Genomic DNA, 23,146 nt, shown 5'->3' on the forward strand with positions numbered 1-23,146 from the left:
AAATTAGTTCTTGACCCTACAAAGAAAACCCTGCACGTGTAGCTACGATGCCAGGCTGTTTCCCAACTGCCTCCACCGTTTCGCCATCTGCAGACTATCAGATTGTAATTCCCACTTCACATTCTAGAAGGCTAATATGTGTTCTATCAAGATATGTGTCCGTTTCTATCAAGACCAGGAGCAGCCTCCATGAAAAGCACCTTCTGACTCCCCGAAGGGTAAGAAGAGTAAACCACAGTCAACATCTGGATATGAAATCAGGGTGAGTCCCACAGTCACCCAGGTACCTTACCTGCTTTGTAGCACCAAGCACTGGCGTCTCAAGGCTTCAGGAAAACCTCTCTGGGTGAGAGAAGCACTGTCAAGCCTGATCACTAGCCCTGCCACACTCCCAGCTAGCCAATCCTTTTCTGTTCTTTTCAGGCACGGGCGCAAGCGCGTTTGGGCCACATACAGCAGACAGACTTGTTTTGCTCACTAAGCAATCAGGCCAGTCACTAGAATACAGCTAAGTTTTAAAGTAAAACCCTCCACCGCCGTTCTTCTACATCCTGACTTTATTCCCCACCTGCTCATCTGATGTAGTCATGAAGAACTGAAGGCTAAAACCTCAGCCTTGGCTTCTTCACACCTCACAACCGCAAAGCCACAGAGGGTGCAGACACGCAAACCCTCTCTCCCCACCCTCCCGACTCCCACTCCAACTCCCACAGACAAGAGGTCAGTTTATAAGGCAAGTCTCTCCTCAGACCTAAACCGTTGAGATACTTTGCCCGTCAGTCCCTGCAATGTGAACTTTCCTTGCACTTTCTGACCTTGGCATCTGTCTTAAACTATTCACATAGTTGCCTTCCGGGAATAAATTGTATTCTTCACTGCAGATAGACTATTTTGTTTCTTTATGGGAAAAACCTAGCTTGTTTACACTTGGTTCGTGAGGCCTTCAAGTACTACTTTCTCCTCCCGGTGTTCCTACTGTTGGCTGAAATCTCTTGTTCTACTGCGTTTGCACTACCTGGTTCGAGATCTGTTCCACCAGTGAAAGTCTTAGTAAGCTCTTGAGTGCCTCACCTCTCCACGCGACATTCTGGCTGCCCATTAGCATGACTGGAATAAATTACATTCTATCTGCTTTAGCCAGAGCAGTCAAGGGCAAATACCAAATCAGTGGAACTGCCATTAAAGCATTCTAGAAAGTTCCAGTGACTGTACCTGAATAAGTTCAGTGCTTCTGAAAGAAGGCGAGCAGTATTATCAATGTTGCAGCAATCTCTTCTCTCGTTCTTTGCTGGCACAGGGCAGACCTGACAAAGAAAAGTGAAAAACAAGTTGCCATCACTAGACCACTCAGAGGTCTGGGAAAGAAACTCTTTCCCACGAGTTAAGAAGATTACAGTTCTAAACAGACTCCCTGTCCCAATCCACATGTTGCATTAAGCAAAAGCTCACTGAGCCTTCAGCCACCTCTTAATGAATTCCAAATTTGCTGCTCAGTGCTAGTAAGTGCAAAACTCAGCCCTAATGGAGGCTGATGAGCTGAGAGGGAGCTGTGGTGACCAGAAGGAGAGCAGACATCAATCCAAAGTAGTGTTAGTTAATTAGCCTCCAGCCTTACTATCATTCACTATCAGTTCATTTCACCTAAAAATGCTTGAGAGTTTTGTCCTTTGTGCTTTAATTTGTACGTGCTAGATGAAGTTATTTCTTGAACAGTCCACTTAATGTTCTCAATTATAATATCAGCCCCTGAATGATTTCATGCAAATTGTTTTTTTTTAAAGGAATCTGAGCTTCCTTCTCTGAAAAGCAGCAACAACTGGGGCTTCATCTGATTATTGTAGGACAATCAAAAGCCATTGAATGCTTTGCCTGTCACTCAAAGGCAACTGCAAGCTCCTCCGTTCTTTACAAGGAAGGGTGTGATTCAGTTATCTGTTTTAAAACTGGGCACTCGGGTCCTCCAGCCACACCTCTTCTCTTAGGAAGAAATTAAGACAACCAATGCCACCTCTGTTTTCTTTCACATTAAAAAAAAATTACAGTTTCCTCTAATTTTTAAACAAATGTACCACACAATGCACATCTTTAGGATTGAACCACAGAGGTATGCATGAGACAGGAAATGGTCTCAAGCAATTATAAGCTATATGGGAAGCCATTAAAGGAATGGACCACTGTTTCTTTACGATCCTCCCACATCCAGTTCTGGGCCATCTCTACGATCACAGCCTCTGCAGAGGTTAAGAACAGGTGGGAGGTACATTTGCCCAAGCCAACCCGCTGAATTGGAAGGATACACTTCTTCAACTTAGAAAAAGATGTCCAGATTACCTTCAGACAGGCCTGAAGCCGGTGACCACTGCCAGCCCTATGCTGGCTACGGCTCCATACATTTACCGGCTACCATAGCAGAATGAAGGCCAACTCTCAGCCAATGGGACAGAGTTGATTTCCATGTATCTTAAATCGCTTCTTCTAATGAGATTTAATAAAAAATTATTCTAGTGTTTTAATTATATAGACTGAGCAGGTTGTATTCATGTACATAACCCCAACTAATGAAAAAGAGGACGTGAATTTGAAAAAGTAAGAAAGAGTATAGGAAACAATTTGGAGGGAGGAAAGAGAGAGGAAAATTATGTAATTATGTGATAATCTCAAGAAAGTTTCAAAATTAGTTTCTCAGGGACACTAACATGGCTCGGTAAAGTGCTTGCCAAGCAAGTTCTGAGTTCAGATCCTCAGCACCGTCACAAATGCCTGCCAGACAAGCATGGTGGTCTGCTTGTAACCCCAAACAGCATGGTGGTCTGCTTGTAACCCCAGACAGGCATGGTGGCTTGTAACCCCAGACAGGCATGGTGGCTTGTAACCCCAGACAGGCATGGTGGCCTGCTTGTAACCCCAGAGGTAAAGACAGGAGCTCCGAACAACTCGATGGTCAGAACAGACAAGTCAATGAGCCCTGGGTTCCATATAAAAAGTGGGGACGATTGAGGAGGACCCTTGTGTATTCCTAGCCCCCCCCCCCACACACAGACACACATGCACGCACATACATGAACACACAATACCACACATATATATATATACATGAGAAAAGAAGTTTCTCTTTAGATATGAATAAAATCGAGGCTGGTAAAGCACTTGTCACACAAGCCTAGTGGTCTGAGGTCATCTCAGATACTTCACGTAAAGGCGGAAAGAGAACAGACTTCAGAGGTCTCTGACCTCCACACATTCACCACACATACAACAAATAAATTCACCACACAAAATGCACCACACATACAACAAATAAATTCTCCACACAAAATACACCACACATACAACAATAGCAAATAAACCTATCTTTTCAAGGAAATTCATACCACACTCTGCCACTTTCTTCCTCTAGATCCCCCTACACACAGCAGCTATACTGAGTGGATAAGACCTCTGGGAAAGCACCTTCCCTCTCCCCAGCTTCCATTTACAAAACTGCTTGACCCTTGACAGTCAGGTGCGAAGGGACATCAGCTATGCTGTTGTCTCCTCCCCTTCCTTGGGTGCCCAGGGCGAGTCTCCAGAGCTTGATGACTGCATCATCAGGATTTCCGTCTAAGCTCCCTGGAGCCCATGTCTGCTTCCTAACCTTTTGCATCCCTTTGGTAGAAAGAATGGATTCATAATCGTATACATGCTCTTTTTAAAATGTTTTATTTTTTGTGTGCATGCACTTGTGTATACATGCAACATGTGTGTGCGTATACATGACACATGTGTACATGTGTGGATAGATGAGAAAGCCAAGAGGGTGTCAGATCCCTAGAGCTGGAGTTAATAGGCATTTGTGATCTTAGCACGTGACATGGGTGCTAAGAACTGATCTCAGATCCTCTGGAAGAGCAAAAAATGCCCTGGACCACTGAGCCATCTCTCCTGCCCTCAGGAATACATGTTCTTAAGTATCCCAAACAACACTACAAATCTAGTGATGTGAAAAGTCAGATAGGGCTCTAGGGACCCATTGGCCTAGAAGTGCATGCCACAGCTTCATAAATCCTGAAAAAACTTATCTCTGAGTCCATTGTCCTCACATTGGCTGGGACTTAAATGACTAAAAGGTGCAACTGAGATAAAAATGTCTCTTAAACCACTGTACTAAGACACAAACTACTGTCCTAAGGGCCAGTAATTCTACAAAAAGATCACCAATTTCTTTACTAAAGCAAGGTCATGCAACTTAATAACAAGATACGGTTAAACAGTGACTAGACTGGCTGAAAAGAAGCCAGACAGGCAAAAGCACTCACCCATACCGAGCTGCAGAAACAGGTGCTTAGGGAGACGATATACACCAGCCCAGCCATGGCATCTATCCTGCTTAGTGGAACGTACCCGAACCTGGGACTAACAACTCTATGACTAGGTATATATTTGTATAGTCACCAAAGCAAGGTCCAGGAACACTCAGCAACATGAATCAGAAACGCTACCGTAGGGGGTTATCAGTCATAGAAGGGGTACACTGTCACATAATCACAGACAATAGAATCCTAACAGCATCCAGACAGCAAATGACAAAGGCACACGGAGATACACCGAGGCACACACAGAGACACACAAACACAAACCGAGACACACTGAGACTCAGAGTGAGTCTACAGCACATCAATCTGCACCCCTGTAGCAAGCCCAAGCAAGGCTGATGAGACAGCCTTACAGCTCTGCAGGACAGGAAGTGGAGCTTCTGAACTGTTGGTGACATTCTGCTTCTCAGTCTAGAAGCTGGTCACAGAGATGCAGCTGGCGTGTGAAAGTTCAATAAACCTGATATCAAGGTTTTCAGACTTCTCTCCACGGAGGTTCCAGGTCAGTGAAAATTTTACCTAAAGGGAAATAGGTTAACCATCTAGAAACAAGAATGTGTTCTCTTTGACATGCCTTTCATAAATAGATGTTTTTAAAATGCTGCGGTGACTGTCGCCCACCTGCAAAACTGAATTGACATACACTGGTTTGACCAAGAAACTACTACTGTCAAGAGATGTCACACACACAGTGATTATTATTTTTTTTTTTTTTTACTTTTGAAAAACAGCAGGAGTCACAAATAGCATTCAAATTTTTTTATAGAAACAAGATGACCAGCCAGGCAGTGGTGACACACCTTTAATTCTAGCACTTGAGAGGCAAGCAGTCGGATCTCTGTGAGTTTAAGGCCAGCCTGGTCTATAACACAAGTTCTGGGACAGCCAAAGTAACACAGGAAACCGTGTCATGAAAATAGAAGAAGGAGGAGGAGGAGGAGGAGGAAGAGGAGGAGGAGGAGGAGGAGGGGGAGGAGAAAAGGAGGAGGGGGGGAGAGGGGAGGGGGAGAGGAGGGGAGGGGGAGGGGAGGAGGAGGAAGAAAATAAAGGAAACAAGATGACCAAAGAAGGTGGGCTACAAAGTAACAATGGTAAAACACTCTATTTTCCAGCTCAGATGTATGCCTCCTCATCTAGCTTTCCCCCAATATTGTTTTAAAGCGCTGTGCAACAGAGAAAGCAAGAATGTGCCCACGGCAGTGATAATTATTGGCAAGCGCAGGTGTCTGAACAGAGGGAAGCTAAGGGAAATGAAACACAAATCCTTCCGCCTCATTAGGGTTCTAAAAATAGTCTCAAAATACAAGGCATGGGTGCTGCATAAATGAATGAGAAATGTAACCAAAGGGGTTTTTGTGAGTCTTGACCACAGCCCCAACACAATTATTTTGAAGATTAAAAAAGAAAAACAAAACAAAACAAAACAAAACAAAACAAGAAGACATGATGCTATGAACCAGGCCAGCAGGACTTAAAAGGGAGAGAAATTGAACAACACAAAATCAATACAATGAGAGTGAGGACAGATTTTTTTTTTTTTGAATATTGTTCATACTAAGGTAGGAAATGTAGAAATAACGGGCTCTCTGAGGCCATGAACAGATCTGAAGGCTTATCTCTTCTAACTAGGTGTTAATTCATTTTGAATTTGATTCCCACAGGACCCAGGAGGGGGGAAATGAACAAAGTTCGAGCATCCAGCAATCACCAGGAGGAGGTGACCCTGTATCTCCTGCTGTACTAGGAGATGGCAAGCCTAGGACTAGCTGGGATCTCACAGGACTCCTTCCAACTCCCACTGAACAGCGGACCAAACTGGCTATGCATGGATGTGTCGCCAAGTGGGTGATACTCTAGAAAGAAGAGGCAGCTACTGCTTTAGTCACATCCCTTTTTTGTTTTTTTGTTTTTTTTTTCTGGTTCATCACTCCGTTTATTAGAGTAACCACATCTGGAGAGGCACAAAGCACTGAAGTTTTACATGACTACCCAGCTCGCTCACCTCCACTTAAAGAACAAGCTTTCAAGACACCCGAGTCAGCTCAACATAGACCCAGGCGGCACTGTCACTAAGAGGCAGCAACATTTGCAGAAGATGAGTGACAACAAAGAAGATCAAAATATTCAAACAGTCAAGCTTTCCAGTCTCTTAAAATCCTGAACTAAGAACTCTTGGTTCCTCTAAGTTTCTAACCCAGAGATCTATACTAAGCATGTTATGGAAGGAAAAGGTGAGAGTCAAAAGTTACATTCCTTCCATCGATAGCAAGTATCTGTCACAACCGCAACCACAAATGACCTGCCAACACTTGTCCCGATACTACTGCCCCAGTCTTTCCTTAATTCTATGGGGCACACATGACCCTGGGTTGGCAAGTAACTTCCCTGATAATCCTGGTCCCAACCAGTGATTTGGATTAGATCCATGCCCCAGGCCACAAATCAACAGCCCACAGATGTCGATGGAGGCAACCATTGCTCCTGTGTAGACTACAGAGAGGGGAAAGCCTGCCTGAGACAAACCCAGATGAAAACTCAGTCTGTGGCAACAAAGGTCAGGCTCTGAAGCTAATCTCACTGTGAACTAATTAACTTCCTTCCTTCCTTCCTTCCTTCCTTCCTTCCTTCCTTCCTTCTTTTTCCAGGCATGCTTTCTCTGTATAGCCCTGGTCTTGCTGGCACTCACTCTATAGACTCAGATCTACCTGCAACTGAGAATTTTTTAGCAACATAAACCAAGACCTTCTTCTATTGTTTTGATACTAAACAAATGTCTGCCATTTGCAAACAAATGGCTCAGATGCTACTGCTTCTTCATTCCTTTGAAAACTTTTAAAGGACTAGTTCTTCAGCCAGATAGTCTACCTCTGACTATAAATAATAATGAAAATGTAAATAAAATAAGCAGAAGTCCTGTGAAATGGAACACGGTGAAAAGTCAACATCAAATAGGCCTGCCTTGTGTCAGCCTCCGAACATGAGGAGCTTCTGGACTGCTATATTATTTCCTCATTCAAAAAGAAAAATGTCGGGGGCTGGAGAGACAGTTCAGAGGTTAAGAACAGTGGCTGCTCTCCTGGAAGCTCAGGGTTCAATTCCCAGCACCCACATGGCAGTTCACAACCATCTGTAATTCCAGTTCCAAGGAATCCGTCACCTTCTCCTGGCCTCTGCCAGACACTTAAAGGCAAAACACACATACACATAAAATTTAAATTTTAAAAAAGGGGTCCTTGCGGATGATCAAAACGTGAATGCTTCACTCCTTCTCTAAAAGGGGAACAAGAATACCCTTGGCAGGGAAGAGAGAGGCAAAGATTAAAACAGAGACTGAAGGAACACCCATTCAGAGCCTGCCCCACATGTGGCCCATACATATACAGCCACCCAATTAGACAAGATGGATGGATGAAGCAAAGAAGTGCAGACCGACAGGAGCCGGATGTAGATCGCTCCTGAGAGACACAGCCAGAATACAGCAAATACAGAGGCGAATGCCAGCAGCAAACCACTGAACTGAGAATAGGACCCCTGTTGAAGGAATCAGAGAAAGAACTGGAAGAGCTTGAAGGGGCTCGAGACCCCATATGTACAACAATGCCAAGCAACCAGAGATTCCAGGGACTAAGCCACTACCTAAAGACTATACATGGACTGACCCTGGACTCTGACCTCATAGGTAGCAATGCATATCCTAGTAAGAGCACCAGTGGAAGGGGAAGCCCTGGGTCCTGCTAAGACTGAACCCCCAGTGAACTAGATTGTTGGGGGGAGGGTGGCAATGGGGGGAGGATGGGGAGGGGAACACCCATAAAGAAGGGGAGGGGGAGGGATTAGGGGGATGTTTGCCCAGAAACCGGGAAAGGGAATAACTCGAAATGTATATAAGAAATACTCAAGTTAATAAAAAAAAAAAATAGGGCTGGAGAAATAGCTCAGTGGTTAAGAGCACTGACTGCTCTTCCAGAGGTCTTGAGTTCAAATCCCAGCAACCACATGGTGGCTCACAACCATCTGTAATGAGAACTGATGCCCTCTTCTGGTGTGTCTGAAGACAGCTACAGTGTACTCGTAATAAATAAATAAATAAATCTTTAAAAATAAGTAAAAATAAATAAATTACTTGGAAAGAATTGCTACCAAATTTCTCCCTTGTTGGGAGGCATGTAATGACAGCCATTTTATGAGCTGTTTCATTAATACAAAAGCCCCCTTGCAGAAATCTATCTTTGGGCCTGATTCTTCCCTTTCAGATAATAAAAACAAAGCCAGGAATTATGCTCAAGTTTCTATAAACTCTATGCAGGAAGGCTCAGACTGAACCCCAGTGAACTAGACTGTTGGGGGGAGGGCGGCAATGGGGGGGAGGGTTGGGAGGGGAACACCCATAAGGAAGGGGAGGGGGGAGGGGGATGTTTGCCCGGAAACCAAAGAATTATTATTAAGTATTAAATAAATTTTAAAAAAAAAGGGGGGGTCCTTGGTATAAATGGTTATTTATGCACTATGCTTTGCACCTGACCTTGATCTTTGCAGGTAGTAAATGATACAAATGGATGGAATCTGTCCATGCTCATTACAACTTTAGTTATCTTCCTGGTTGGGAACTTCTGGGCTCACCCGACACTTGCTGAGGACAGATGACAACTGACTTTCAATGTTTCACCAAGGCTATCTCTGGAACCCCACTGACCTGTTATGAGACAGTAGTTCAGGATGTTGCCTTGTCCTGCCCATCTTCTGGATAAGGTTCTGTTACGTAGACATAGTTTTAACCTTAGACAATTTTGCAGATTTGGAAAGCCATTGGTGAGACAACCACGTACAGTGGTACGTCCATCTCCCTTATAGTCAGTTCTACTTTGGCTGGGTTAATTAAGAGGAAAAATGGGTTAAAGTAGCTACAGAGTTTATATCCAAAAGGTGTACCCTACGTGGGTGGGAATGGGCACTTCTGTAATGTCATTGGATAAAATCCCCAATGCCTGGGTGGGGCCATCTCCTCCTGAACTGTTGGACAGGGAAGCCCCTGACGTCCCACAGATCATAAAGGCTGTTGCTACTGCTGTCGGTTGTATGACAGACCCCATCGCTTAAGACACTCCATGCTTCGGACATTGAGAAGTTAAGCTGCGTCTGAACTGGAAAGTCGTATCCTGCCGACTGGCTTTTATAGTGCCAGAGGGGGCCATGCAGGCTGTAGGTGAACAGTCACCAACATTCCTGCTTGGCTACGAACTGTGTCTTAAAATACTGACCCACAAGATGGCGTGTGCCTGCTCGTGCAGTAGTGGCTTGGCTGTTGTGGGTAAGACGGACATTCTTCTGATTGGATCTAAGGCCGGTTCCACAAAACAGGGGTGAAGCCTGGTACTGTGAACCAGAACAAAACCTGTGACTCAGAAGGTCATGGGTTGCACCGGGGGAGCGACTTCTGTGCTTTTTCTAGATGGATGTGATATGCCTGTCAAATTGCCTGCTAAACTTGTGTTTACGCCCATAGGTGTTCCCAGTCCCTTATAACCCCTGAGAAGCTCCTGAGATCAAATGACTATTACTGTGGCATGGTAGCCTGTTTCTTAGTCATAGGTGGACATCGATAGTCACCCCCTCCAAGGCTCAGGGATCATTGAGAAGATGGGATAGAAAGAATGTTAAGAGCTGGAGGAAGGGGTGGGGTGTGGTGTAACAGTTTCCTCCCAGATCGAAACATTTCATCCTGCACTGTGTCTGCTTGTCTCTTGGCTTTCTGGCTACCACAAGGTGAACAGGCTTCCTGTGCCCCACAGATCCACTCTCCTGATATATTGTGCTGCCACTGGCTTGAAGGCACATGTGCCAAGATGCTGGAAACTTTTCTGCCTTTTCAGTTGCTTCTCTTATTTCTTCCCCTTCATGTTAATGAAAAACTGACAAACAGCAGTGTGCTGGCCAGTTCTATGTCAGCCTGACACAGGCTAGCCACATTCAGGAACAGATAACTTCAATTGAAGAGGAAATGCCCCTGTGGGGCCATTTTCCTGATTAATGATTGATTTGGGTGGGCCCAGCCCACTGAGCGGACGGCCACCTGTGGACTAATGGTCCTGGTTCTATAAGAAAGCAGGCTGAGCAAGCCATAGGAGCAAGCCAGTAAGCAGCACCCCTCTGCATCAGCTCCTGCCTCCATCCAGGTTCCTGCTGACTTCCTTGGATAATAGACTGTGATGCTGAACTGTTAGCCCAGTTAACCCCTGTCTCCCTGAATTGTTTTTGGTGATAGTGTTCTATCATGTCAGTAAGACACACGGCTACTCAGAACGAGAAGATAACTCTGAGAAAGTCGGGTATTAACTTTGTTGAATGAGTGGGGAAAATTGGCTTGAGAATAGATGAATGACTCCCCCAGGGGGTAAATGGCTGTGCTGAGCTGAGCTGTGGGGCCATATAGCCCTTCAGCCTCATGAGATGTAGAACTCAAACTTCCTCAATCAACATGCAGACCATATACAGATTTGTGTGCCTTAATCACACTCTTCACACACACACACACACACGCACACACACACAAATGCTTCTAACTTTAGAAGGGTTAGGAACAATAGAAGTTGTGGAGATAGTGCAGAAAGCCCTTATCTAACCTGACCAAGTTTTCCTTAGTAATAACAGCTTAGAGTTAATGTGTTCCATTTATCAAACCATGGTGCTGGCATAGAAATTCTGAATATCTGTTTGCTGTTCTAGGGTCCCAACCAGCTTTTCATAGTATGCTAAATTGTGCATCTCCCAGGCTCCTCTTGGCTAAGACAGTTTCTCAGATGTCTTTGTGTGTTCTGTGGTTCTATAACTGAAAACCTTAAGTTAATTAATTTTATTTTATCTGCATGGGTGTTTGCTCACATGTCTTTGCATGGTGTGGATGATGGGTGCCTTCAAAGGGCAGAAAGTGGGCATTGAATCCCATGGAGGGTTTTAAGTTTCCATGTGGGTACTGGGAATTGAACCTGGATCCTGTGGAAGATCAGTCAGTGGTTAGATGTGGTTCTAGACCAGGGATGGCTCAGTTACAAAAGTGCTTACTGTTCAAATGTGAGGACCTGTATTTGGATCCCAGATACTCATGTAAAAACTGTATGCAGTGATACATGCCTGTATTCCTGGAGCTTCGCAGATCCTGGGTTTCACTGGCTACCCAGCCTGACTGAATCCACGAGTTCCATGTTCAGTGAGATGTGCTATCTCAAAAATTACAGGCAGAGCAGGCGAAGAAGACATCTGCTATTGACCCCTGACCTCTACACACAAGCAGGCAAATGTGTATGTGGAGCACACAGAGAATTTTTAAAGAGGAGAAATTTATCCTTGTACAAGTTGGGAGGATGGGATTCCGAGGATCTGGGTACCGACATCTGCTGTGACTTCCTACCGCACCTTCACACAGTGGAAGGGCAAGCCAGACAGTCTACTCTTGCAAATCCTTTAAAGATCCATTTGGAAAGGGCTGGTTTTATGGTAGAACCACTCCCAAAGCCCACCTTCCAAACTTTGAGAGGGGCATAGGGATGTGTTTTATAGAATGGCTGCCACTGGGATTTGGTGACACTTCCTGAAGAGGAAGGGCTACTGAGCCAAGTGGCTCTCCCATGATGCCCTGTGGAGGACATGTGTTACCATGATCTGCATTTCCCATGATGCCCTGTGGAGGACATGTGTTACCATGATCTGCATTTCCCATGATGGCCTGTGGAGGGTATCTGTTACCATGATCTACATTTTCCATAATGCCCTGTGGAAGGTATGTGTTACCATGATCTACATTTTCCATGATGCCCTGTGGAAGGCATGTGTTACCATGATCTGCATTTCTGTTCCTGTTGCATCCTGAAGGAGTAAAAACCTCCAGGGGTTGGGGATTTAGCTCAGCGGGAGAGCGCTTGTCTAGCAAGCGGAAGGCCCTTTGTTCGGTCCCCAGCTCCGAAAAAAAAAAAAAAAACAAAAAAAACAAAAAACAAAAACTCCTAAAAAGGTGGAGGATCTAGCTAAGAGTCATGTCTTCTGTCTGTGTGGGAGATTTCTCTCTCCCTTTTTCATCTATTTCTCTCTCCCTTTTTCATCTATCTATCTATCTATCTATCTATCTATCTATCTATCTATCTATCCATCATTCATTCCACCACTTAATACATCAAACATCACTGTTAATCTCACTGTTAAACATCACTATAAACACACAGGTGTTTATTTTCTACTTAAGGTTCTAATCTGGGAGTACAGGGCGTACTGTTTCTCAGTTGTCCCAGTTTCAGCCATGAGGAACTTCATCAGCTGCCTTTGACATAAGTCCATCATGCAATGTTCCTTACTGGTGTATTTTCTGGTACTATAAGGTGATCCAGGTTCACCTTGTGCACTTTGTGTCTCTGCCCTAGAATCATCTAGCTGTAAAATTGGTCCTGGTTCATCAAGTTAACTTTATCACCCACCACCTGAGTTATGACCCACAGTGACAATCACTGATCAGTCTGTCCCCATCCCATGTTAAAGAGAAGAACTAGACGTCTGAAAGAAGAGACGGCTTAACTAAGACTACTCTCAGGTAGCTAGGACTTCATCCTTGACCTGCAACTGTGTTTCCACTGATGTTCCCACTGAGGACCAGGTTCTGCATAGGACAATCTCCCCTGCCTCCAGGTTCTTGTGTGAGCCGTTCAGATGTGAACTCCCCTGCATGTGCCCAGGGCAGGGTCAGCAAAGAGAGAGCTGCTGGTGTGTTCTCTGTGGAGGCGGCTGGGGCAGATGTGTGCTATCTGGCCTGAAGAGGATTTTGTAATGTGAACACATTGCAGACACACAGACTCTGACTACTGACACAGAAGCACTTGTAGCAGGCTCGCCCACATGACTGACCCGTGCCAAAAAATGCTTTAGATTCCAGTGTACTCTTTTGAACTCATCTCCTTTCCACAAAAGATGGTGAATTGAGGAGAGAAGTAAATGCAGGCAGAAAACCCTTCTGACTTTATCCAGTGAACCTCAGAGAGCCACCAATGCGGAATTGAGCAGGTGGACATTTGGTGTTCCCAAACCTGAAGCAGTAGCTATTTTAACCCATTTTTCCTCTTAATTAACCCAGCCAAAGTAGAACTGACTATAAGGGAGATGGGAGTACCACTGTACGTGGTTGTCTCACCAATGGGTTTCCAGATCTGCAAAATTGTCTAAGGTTAAAACTATGTCTACGTAACAGAACCTTTTCCAGAAGATGGGCAGGACAAGGCAACATCCTGAACTACTGTCTCATAACAGGTCAGTGGGGTTCCAGAGATAGCCTTGGTGAAACATTGAAAGTCAGTTGTCATCTGTCCTCAGCAAGTGTCGGGTGAGCCCAGAAGTTCCCAACCAGGAAGATAACTAAAGTTGTAATGAGCATGGACAGATTCCATCCATTTGTATCATGTTTTCCTCCAAAGATCAAGGTCATGTGCAAATGTTGGCTATTCCTGGTTGTCAACTTGACTGTATCTGGAATGAACTACAATCCAGAATTGGAGGGCTCATCTGTGATTCTGATCTTGAGTCTGGAAGACACAAGTTTCTAACCTGGATCTTGGCATGGAGATCTTGAGGCATAGTGGCCATGAAAAGCTTAGGTCCAGGAAAGTTAGTACAAGCCTTTAATCCCAGGAGACTGAGGCAAGGAGACCTCTGAGTTCAAGTCACCCTGGGACAAAGCAAGTCTCAGATCTAGGCATGGTGGTACACACCTTTAATTTGGGCCACACTGTCTGCTAGAGGCCTACATAAGGACATGGAAAGAAGGAAGATTCACTCTTTGACTGCTTGTACTTACTTGCCAGCACATCTGTTGGAACCTTCTTCTACAGAAGCCCAGCTGAAACAGCCAGCCTCATGGGACTGAGCAACTACTAGATTCTTGGACTTCCCATTCACAGCTGACCATTGTTGAGTTAGTTAGACTACAGACTGTAAGTCATCACAATAAATTCCCTCAATATAGAGAGACATTCTGTAAGTTCTGTGACTCTAGAGAACCCTGACTAATACACATAGATAGGAGGAGTTAACTTAATTTTTCCCCTGTAGTCCGAGGCGATTCTCTCTGAACTATTTTGTTTCCATGACCTGGAGCTTGTTCTGGGAGCCTCCCTACATTTCTCCACACCTGATCAACTCAATGGGCCTGACTTAGTCTGCTCAGACCTACTCAGGGCCAAAGGTAAATGTGGCCCTGCTTTCCCAATGTGGTCCTGCTTTCCCGCTGCACCTCTGGCTCTGGAGGTCAGAGTGGCCCTGGGTGGCACATGCCTCTAGCCTCCCATTCACCATACCTGGCTGTGGAGGAGTTCTAGCTGGGCTAACAGTCTACACCCCTAGCATGATCTTTTGCTGGAGGGAAATGTACCCTCTTTATTCTGGGGGGAATCACCCACTCCTGGGACAGGCTTGATGTTCTTCATCTGTCTTCTGTCACAGACCTCTTCTCCTTAGGCAGAAGCTCCTTAGCACACAATTTGCCTTTCTATTAGTTTTTCTTAGGAACTCCAGCTAGACACAAATCCTGTCACACACTTTATCTTTTAATGATCTCCTCTGGGTGGTTCTTTTACTTTGAGGACGTTTATCACATGCTGGCCTAAGTCACTGAGATCTGCCGAAGCCTTTTTTTTTTTTTTTTTTTTTTTTTTTTTTGGAGCTGGGGACCGAACCCAGGGCCTTGTGCTTGCTAGGCAAGCATTCTACCACCGAGCTAAATCCCCAACCCCCTTTTCTGCTTTATAAAAACCTATAAAAACCACCAAAGGACGCAGCCAGCAGCCACTAAAGCTCCATACTTTATGGATTAACCTGCTGGATTAACCTTTGTTTAACTTCTCTGTAAACAAGAGTTGTGTCTAGCCCAGTGAGCTAGGGTTCAAACACAAACAACCTTATCCCTAGTTCCCTCAACACCACCTGCCCCTCCTCTATGGCCCTCCAGTTCCTGATATTTACGGGGACTTCAGAGAGGAGGTAACCAAATGTTCCTAATGGCCTTGATAAGCCCGTCCATCGGGGAATTTCTTTTTCATACTATCTGGGGTTATATAGCCTTTGCCTTAAAGGGGGGATGGGAAGTTACATTACTCAGTTTTGCTGCCTCCACAGCAGTTAGACTGATCCCACCTGCCCCTGTGTTCCTCAGCCTCAAAAGCTGCTTGGTGAAAAGAAAAGTCTTCCCTAATTCTAGCAATTCAAGTGCTAACAATTTACTGAAACACCAGTTAATGCCCCACCTCCATACCAGATTACAGATTTTTTTCCTCACTTTTTCTACTAAAGGTTGGACTTATCTCTTACTGCTTTTATCACCTCTCCCACCTCTTGTTTATCTAATTTGGTTGCCAAATCAGGAGCTGACACAGCTGGCTACATGTCTCTTTCTTGTTGCTAACTGCTTCTTTACACAAACAAGCTCCTGCCTGGCCGCCATCTTGGCCTCATGTGCATTTCTAACTGGGCACAACACTGGCCAGGCAGCCTCCTCTGCTGCAATAAACCCCAAGATTATAACGTTTCCTTTATCTTTTTAACAGTTTTCAGGGCATCTCCATATTCACACAGTGATCTCCATTCATCTGACTGGCAGGCCACCCCATGCCACACAGACGAAGGCTGCTATTCTGGGACTGCCTCCCACAGATACTCCTAATCCTGATGGCTCAGCCCTCGTTGTATGTCTCACTACCTACAGCAAGAACCATACAACCACTCTTATAGCACAAAGGCACAAGAACACGCATCATACAGGAAATGACAACTGTATCCCTCCAGAGAAGCTCTCACCTCAGGTTTCTCAACCTCGGTAGCAGGCCTTGCTCTCCTTATCCTGGACCATGCACTCGCTCTTCCCTAACTTGTCTTTGGTTCTATCAAGTCCCTGTTCGGACACCAATTATGGTTCCTGCCCCACTAAATTTGAAAGTCAGTTTGAGGACTGTTGTTAGAAACACACACATTTACTCACCCCTGACAGGGATCCCATACAAGACCAATGTATGGATTCGACCAAAGTCCAACTTGGTGAATCAATGAATTTTATTGGGGTTGCTTATAGGAATATGGGTGAGAGGTTACTTACAGGAGCAGAAATGACTCAAAGACATCTGCATCACCAAGGCCCAGCCCAGCATGGGTGACAGCTCACATAGCTGGGGACCTATGCTATTGCACAGTCTACAGGCAGCTCAACAGATTGCAAAGTGTCCTTTCTAAGTGACTCTGGTCTAAGCCTCTTCCAGGCAGCCTGGCTGGTTTCTACTTGTTCCAGGCACCTGGTCCCGTCTCAAAGTCTTTATAGCTCTTCTCCTCCGAAAATCTTCTTCAGAGCTAGTTTCACTTCCTCTGGGCGGTACTCTCAACTTTAATTGCTTACTCTGGCAGAGAGGAGCAAGGTGGATCTGGTCAGTTTCAGGGACTTCCTGAAACTAGTTTGAGTTGTTTCTGCTTAAGGAGCTTCTCAACAGGATGAAATGTCTCAATCTCAAGGAAACTGTTACACAACGGGGCCCCACAAACAATATTTGAACCTGGGCGTTACAGTGTTGCTGGGGCATAGAAGCTTTATACCTGAGAAACTTAATCGCTGTTTCCTAGTCACATGATCCTCTCCTCAAGCTGAGTCTTTTGCCCAGCTGGCAGCCAGTAGGCTGTATCCTATGGCTCTTTCCTATCTATCAACAGTTGGCCAAGGAGGAGCAGTGCTCAATACCCTTGAGGACATAGGCAGGGCTAAGACTTGTAAACTTCAGTGCAGGCCACAGCAAGTTCCAGAACCTCACCTCCTAGAGCCTGGACAGTCTGGGACACTCTGGCAGTGAAGGAGAGTCTCAGCATCTGTTGCCACCCCACAACACATCTCACAGAAGAAATCCAAACTCTGTCCCGTGAGTGCAGCACAGTAAAGCAGAGGTGTCACCTGTGGATTAGAAAAAGCAGGTGGCTCTCTTACACAAGTGTCTACCTACATCTGATCTGCATTGTGAAAAGGAGTTGGGCAGATGCCAGAGACACAAAGAGGCTTCTGAGTCCTAACCAAGGACCAAGGCATGCAGAACTGAGAGGAACAAACCAGTCCTAATGCTCTTCCAGCCCTGGGACCAAAGACTAGAAAAACAGGAATTTCCAGTCAGGAGCAGACTACCTTCAAGAAGTCCATACATGCAGTCCTTTTTCTGAATCTTGTTTAGGCTACAATGTTTCCTTCCCTGACACTTTATTATTGTATGATCCCTTAGTAATACATGTACAAGCTTAAGATAACTCTGGATCATGGAGTCTGAGGGGTCCACAGTTTGTGCTACGTGCATATGCATACTTGTAAGATGAGAGAATCACTCATACCAATCCCCTTCTACTAAGGACAGAGGCAGCGAGTCTCCGTGAACATTCACTAGATACAATGTATAAACAATACACATAGATTTGTCAACAAATTACCATTCGCCAAACTTTGCTTATTCCCGTGAGAATGGTCTAGAGATAGGGTCTTCCTTCCACAAACTACTCTCAGAAAAATACACAAATATACTGCCACACAGGCAAATAAAGCTTCCACCAAACACCAAGAGACTGGCCTGAGTGTGGTAGCCCACACTTTTAATCCCCAGCACTCAGGAAGCAAGGGCAGGTGAATCCCAGTGATTTCTGGGCCAACCTGATCTACATAATAAATTCCAGGACAGCTCAGGCTACATAGTCTCAAACAAAACAAGGTAACACCAAGAGACCAGATGTGTAAAGGCCATCTCAGCACCCTATCTTTGATGAGCTGCTGCACTGTCTAGTTCTCTTTTATTGTGACTTTTCTGCCTCTTAGTCTCTCTTTCCCACAATGGGTACATAGAAGTCCTCCAGGAATGTACTGTTTACCCTTTGCATATGACTGCTGGTCTTATTGGTGAACACATAATCCCCTGTTCAAACCATCTGCTGGAGCTCCAGCGGGCTGAGAATTGAACAGGCATGCACACCCTGGGACTCCTATCTGTCTTAGTCAGGGTTTCTATTCCTGCACAAACATCATGACCAAGAAGCAAGTTGGGGAGGAAAGGGTTTATTCAGCTTACACTTCCACGTCGCTGGTCATCACCAAAGGAAGTCAGGACTGGAACTCAAGCAGGTCAGGAAGCAGGAGCTGATGCAGAGGCTATGGAGGGATGTTACTTACTGACTTGCTCAGCTTGCTTTCTTATAGAACCCAAGAGTACCAGCCCAGGGACAGCACCACCCTCAATGGGCTTGATCACTAGCTGAGAAAATAAATCCCTTACCGCTGGGTCTTGTGGAGGCATTTCCTCAACTGAGGCTCCTTTCTCTGGGATAACTCCAGCTTGTGTCAAGTTGACACGCAAAACCAACCAGTACACTATCCAATCCCACCTTCCAGCTACGAGAGATAACTTGCATTCATTCCACTGTGGCCCATCGCTGTCTTCACCTGAAATGTCTTTTTCCCTCTTTTTACTTCCCCATTTTCTGAAACCGCATCCTACTCTGAGGCCCTGTTCTATCGGCATGCAGTCCAGCAGATGGGTCCAGTTTCGAATTACCCTCAACTCAAGGAGTATACTGTGAGCATAATTCCATCTAAAAGGTGGTTGTCAGAACTAAATGTGGTGATGTTCTTTCAGTAAATATAGAGGACAGCGATTCCTTTTTAGTAGCTACTCCACAAAAGACATGACTATCATTATGCTCTTGTGATCCTACCTGTGTGGTTGGTTCTCCTCCTACTTGCCTTTTGGCTTACTGTCCCCAAGGGACCATCATGCATCCTGCTTTCCCTCCTGGGACCTGCTAAAGGGTGAGACTGGCTGGAGGGTGGGACCTGCCTTTAGGAGCCTCCTCAGCCATCATATTCCCAATGAACTGCTGACCCAGATAGGATCACAGGCTTTTCCTCTTTCTCAAGTTGCTACTGAACATTCCCATGCTGATAACAAAACAGCCAGGCACGTCACAACCAGAAGAACCCTTTCCCCTAAGAGCTTTCTGTCTCTGGTCTCCCAGACAGGAACACCACATCATAAATACCATACTCATGGAACTGAAAGTCTACAGTTACTCTCTGGCTACTTTAGGTACTTACTTAAAAATAAGTAACACATTTACTTGCAACAACAAAACACACACACACACACACACACACACACACACACACACACACACACCCCTCCAACCTCACCATTAATCTTCCTGCTTCTTGCTACCCCTTCCTGGGGGAATTTAGTATTAGCAACCTCTTGTGTATCCTTCAAGATATTTCATATCTGGAGATAGACAGAGTAAAAGTAAATGTTTACCAACCAGCTCCCTGGGAAAGCACCCTGACTTGCCAATGCTTGCTGATATCCACGATGTACCTTCTCCCACCATGAATGATTCATTCAGCACCACAGGTCATCAGCAAGGACCTGGGGAAAGACACACGTGCCCTGAGGCTGCCTGCAGACCGCCAGTCTTGTGGATGTGCACATGTTTAAATGTAGGTACACATATATATCCATAGATACATATGTAATGTACTATATAGGGGTGTATTTTTACACAATAGATGGTATACAATCCCTTTGTTGAAAATCTATATATACCACACATCTATGTATTCTACATGTTATATGTATTTTAACTTAAATGATAAGGCTTACACATTTATAAGTCTGATAAGATTCCTAGAATTGTACCTGCTGATTCAGGCAATTGCATATATTTGTGATTTTGATAAATCATAGACGTTAGATTAGTTTAAACTTCCATCCAGTATTTAAGCCCCTATTTCCTCAATCCCTTGCCAGTACAACCATGCCGTGGTGTGTGCCAATCTGGCATGTGAAAAGTAGCACCTTATTAAGGTTTTGTGAAGGTGATTAAAGTTTTAGCATGTTTAAGAGTCACTGCTCAGGGCTGGAGGGATGGCTCAATGGTTAAGAACACTGACTGCTCTTCCAGAACAACAGTGTACTCATATACATTAAATAATATTTTTAAAAAGTCACTGCTGTACAGTTTTATGAACTATATACTCATACTCCTTTTTAAAAAAGATTTTTATTTATTTTATGTGAATATACTGTAGCTGTCTTCAGACACACCAGAAGAGGGCATCAGACCCCATTACAGATGGTTGTAAGCCACCATGTGGCTGCTGGGATTTGAACTCAGGACTTCTGGAAGAGCAGCCAGTGCTCTTAACCACTAAGCCATCTCTCCAGCCCAAAAATATATAGTCCAGGCTGGCCTCGAACTCATGATTTTTCTGCCTCTGCTTCCTTCAGTAAATCCTACCGGCATGTGCCACCACAACAGCTACACTGATATTCTTTACCTCCAGAGTAACTAGCCTTTCTCTTATGGATGTGTCGAAGCTCGTTACATACTGATAAAAGTGCATTTGTGTAGTATGTAATGGTACTCTTTCCTAGAGGTTTTTTGTCCCTTAAAATAACTAAAAAAATTTGGTCTTGCAAAAATTTACATGCATAACAGCTTCTGGGTTTCTATCGTATCTAGGAAGGATTTCCTAGCTCCAATAACTACTAAAGTGGGATTCTCATTTTACCAGCTGTTTTAGTGTTAAATTTTTGCTCCATCTGGAACTTACTTTAGTGGAAGACAGGACATAGATTCCAGTTGCATTATCTCCTCATAGAACCATCTTTGCCTTTATCTCAACTGCCAGTACCAGCCCCTGTTCCCAGGAACTATCACACTAACTTTAAAAATTATCTATATAGTAGGGAAGCAGTGGCAGACACTTTTAATCCCAGCACTAGGGAGGCAAATGCAGGTGGATCTCTGTGAGTTTGAGGCCAGCCTGGTCTCCAGAGTGAGTTCCAGGACAGCCAGCCAAACCCCCCCTCCCCGTGTGTGTGTGTGTGTGTGTGTGTGTGTGTGTGTGTGTGTGTGTGTGTGTATGTGTGTGTATACATATATAAAACATTTCTTCACTCTTCTCCAGTTGTGGCCACCATGTATCCCTGGTCACAGTCTTTGACCTCTACCAAATGCTTTTCTCAGACACGCAGCTTACCACAGTCTCCAGCTGCCATCGTTGTCTATTCTTTGTGGCCTTCAGCACCCTAATGGCAGCATGGGTCCTTTTCTAGAGACTCCCAAGCTCCAAAGGAAGCAAAGCTGGTGTGTCCACCCATATAAGAAACCAGCTGAAAACTGTTCTGAACCTGTGAGAACAAAATCCACATGAGGGTTGTGACGCCCTCAAACACCCATGATGCTCATCGGCACTGTCAACTTAACTGGATTTGGAGTCCCCTAGGAAACACACCTCTGGCTGGATCCAGAGAAGTTTGGCTGAGGAGGAAAAGGCCTTCCCTAAATGTGGACAACGCCATCTTATGATGGGGTACGGGACTAAATGAAAAGGAGACCATGAGCTGAACACAATCACCCATCTCTCTCTGCTTCCTGACTGTGGACACAACATGGCCAGCATCCCCCCCCCCCCCCACCATGCCTTCCCACCATGATGGACTGCATCCCTTAAATCACCAACCAAATAAACCTTTCCTACTTTAGCTTGCTTCTGGTCATTTTGTCACCACAATAAGAAAAGTAATCCATGCCCCTAACTCATCTCAGACCTTGACAATTGAGCTACACTTGAGAGACAGCAACTTATTTTAAGTTCCTCCGAGGGCAATAGCAGTCAACACAAGTTGTTAGACCTTGCTCAGCTTCAGTTACAAAGGTAACAGAAACTCAACTTTGGACTCAATCCCCATTATCAAATAAACAAATCTGTGTGTAGCATCAGAGGAAGTCAAAGCCTTCTCCCCAGGTCCACATGGCCTCCTACAACCTGAAAGCTACGAAAGGGCAGGACTTGGCACATCTTCTCCTGGGAAGATCCCCAGACAGTCTCTCTTCTCTTCCTCAGTCAGATCTTTGCAACCTGAATCATGACCCACAGGAAAATAGAACTTTGCTCCCCAGGGTCCCAATTAAAATCCAGACTCTTTCCCTTTGAGCCATGTATCACCATGGTAACTAATGAATTCTCTGTTTAATGTCTGCATCCTCTTCCAGCCTATGAAGTCCTGAACTGAAGGTGGAGTTTACTGGTAATTCCCCACCGCATCCTGTTTCCAGCATGGTGCCTGAGACTGGGCATGGGATCCACAAATGCTTTTGAAATGAACGAACATAATATCTTATCTCACGCTTTAATTCTAGAGAGCCGTTTACTTCAAGTCTATTGACATTGGTGAAATTAAAATTACATCGATTATTTAGTTTTTGCTCTAAGCATTGCAGCCCATTGCCCAATACTGATGACTCAGGGAGAGAATTCTGTTTTAGAAGTCTTAAACTTTAAGTGTCTTAGGAATACTAGAATATTTGACAGCAACACAGGACACAGGATTGGACATCTTAATGCAGGGGTGGAGAAATGTTCTGTTAAGGAGAGCTTTTGGTCAACACAACATTGAAAAACTAATTTCAGAACCTTAACCAAAAAGAGAGAAAAAAAAATACAGAAACTGAGTCTGTGATCCTCTCGTGACCCTTCATTAGGAACTACAGCAACTGGACATAAAGCGCTGATTTCCCCACTCAGGGCCATTCCCACGAAGTGGATGAGTCCTTTCGGGGAATTCATCTGGCACACACCTCCTCCAAGACGTGCGCGTACGTACTAGGTCCCCTAACGTTCTCTAAGTAAACAGACATCCAGCCAGTGATAGAGCTTTCATCTAAATAAATCTGTACGTTGTCATTTAGTCTGTGCATGCTCA

General features: G+C 44.8%; 1 protein-coding gene across 9 annotated transcripts in view; it reads right to left on the minus strand.

The window, feature by feature from the left end:
- The window catches only part of Osbpl3 (oxysterol binding protein-like 3), a 176,787-nt gene that overhangs the window by 144,366 nt on the left and 9,275 nt on the right, over nucleotides 1-23,146 (minus strand). For 5 of the 9 annotated variants that reach the window (NM_001427811.1, XM_008762935.4, XM_008762934.4 and 2 more), the window contains 1 exon segment: nucleotides 1,213-1,304. The gene's annotated coding sequence lies outside the window, so the exon portion shown is untranslated. 9 annotated transcript variants of the gene reach the window in all.

This window comes from Rattus norvegicus, chromosome 4, assembly GCF_036323735.1.
Source record: "Rattus norvegicus strain BN/NHsdMcwi chromosome 4, GRCr8, whole genome shotgun sequence".
Classification (NCBI taxonomy): Eukaryota; Metazoa; Chordata; class Mammalia; order Rodentia; family Muridae; genus Rattus; species Rattus norvegicus.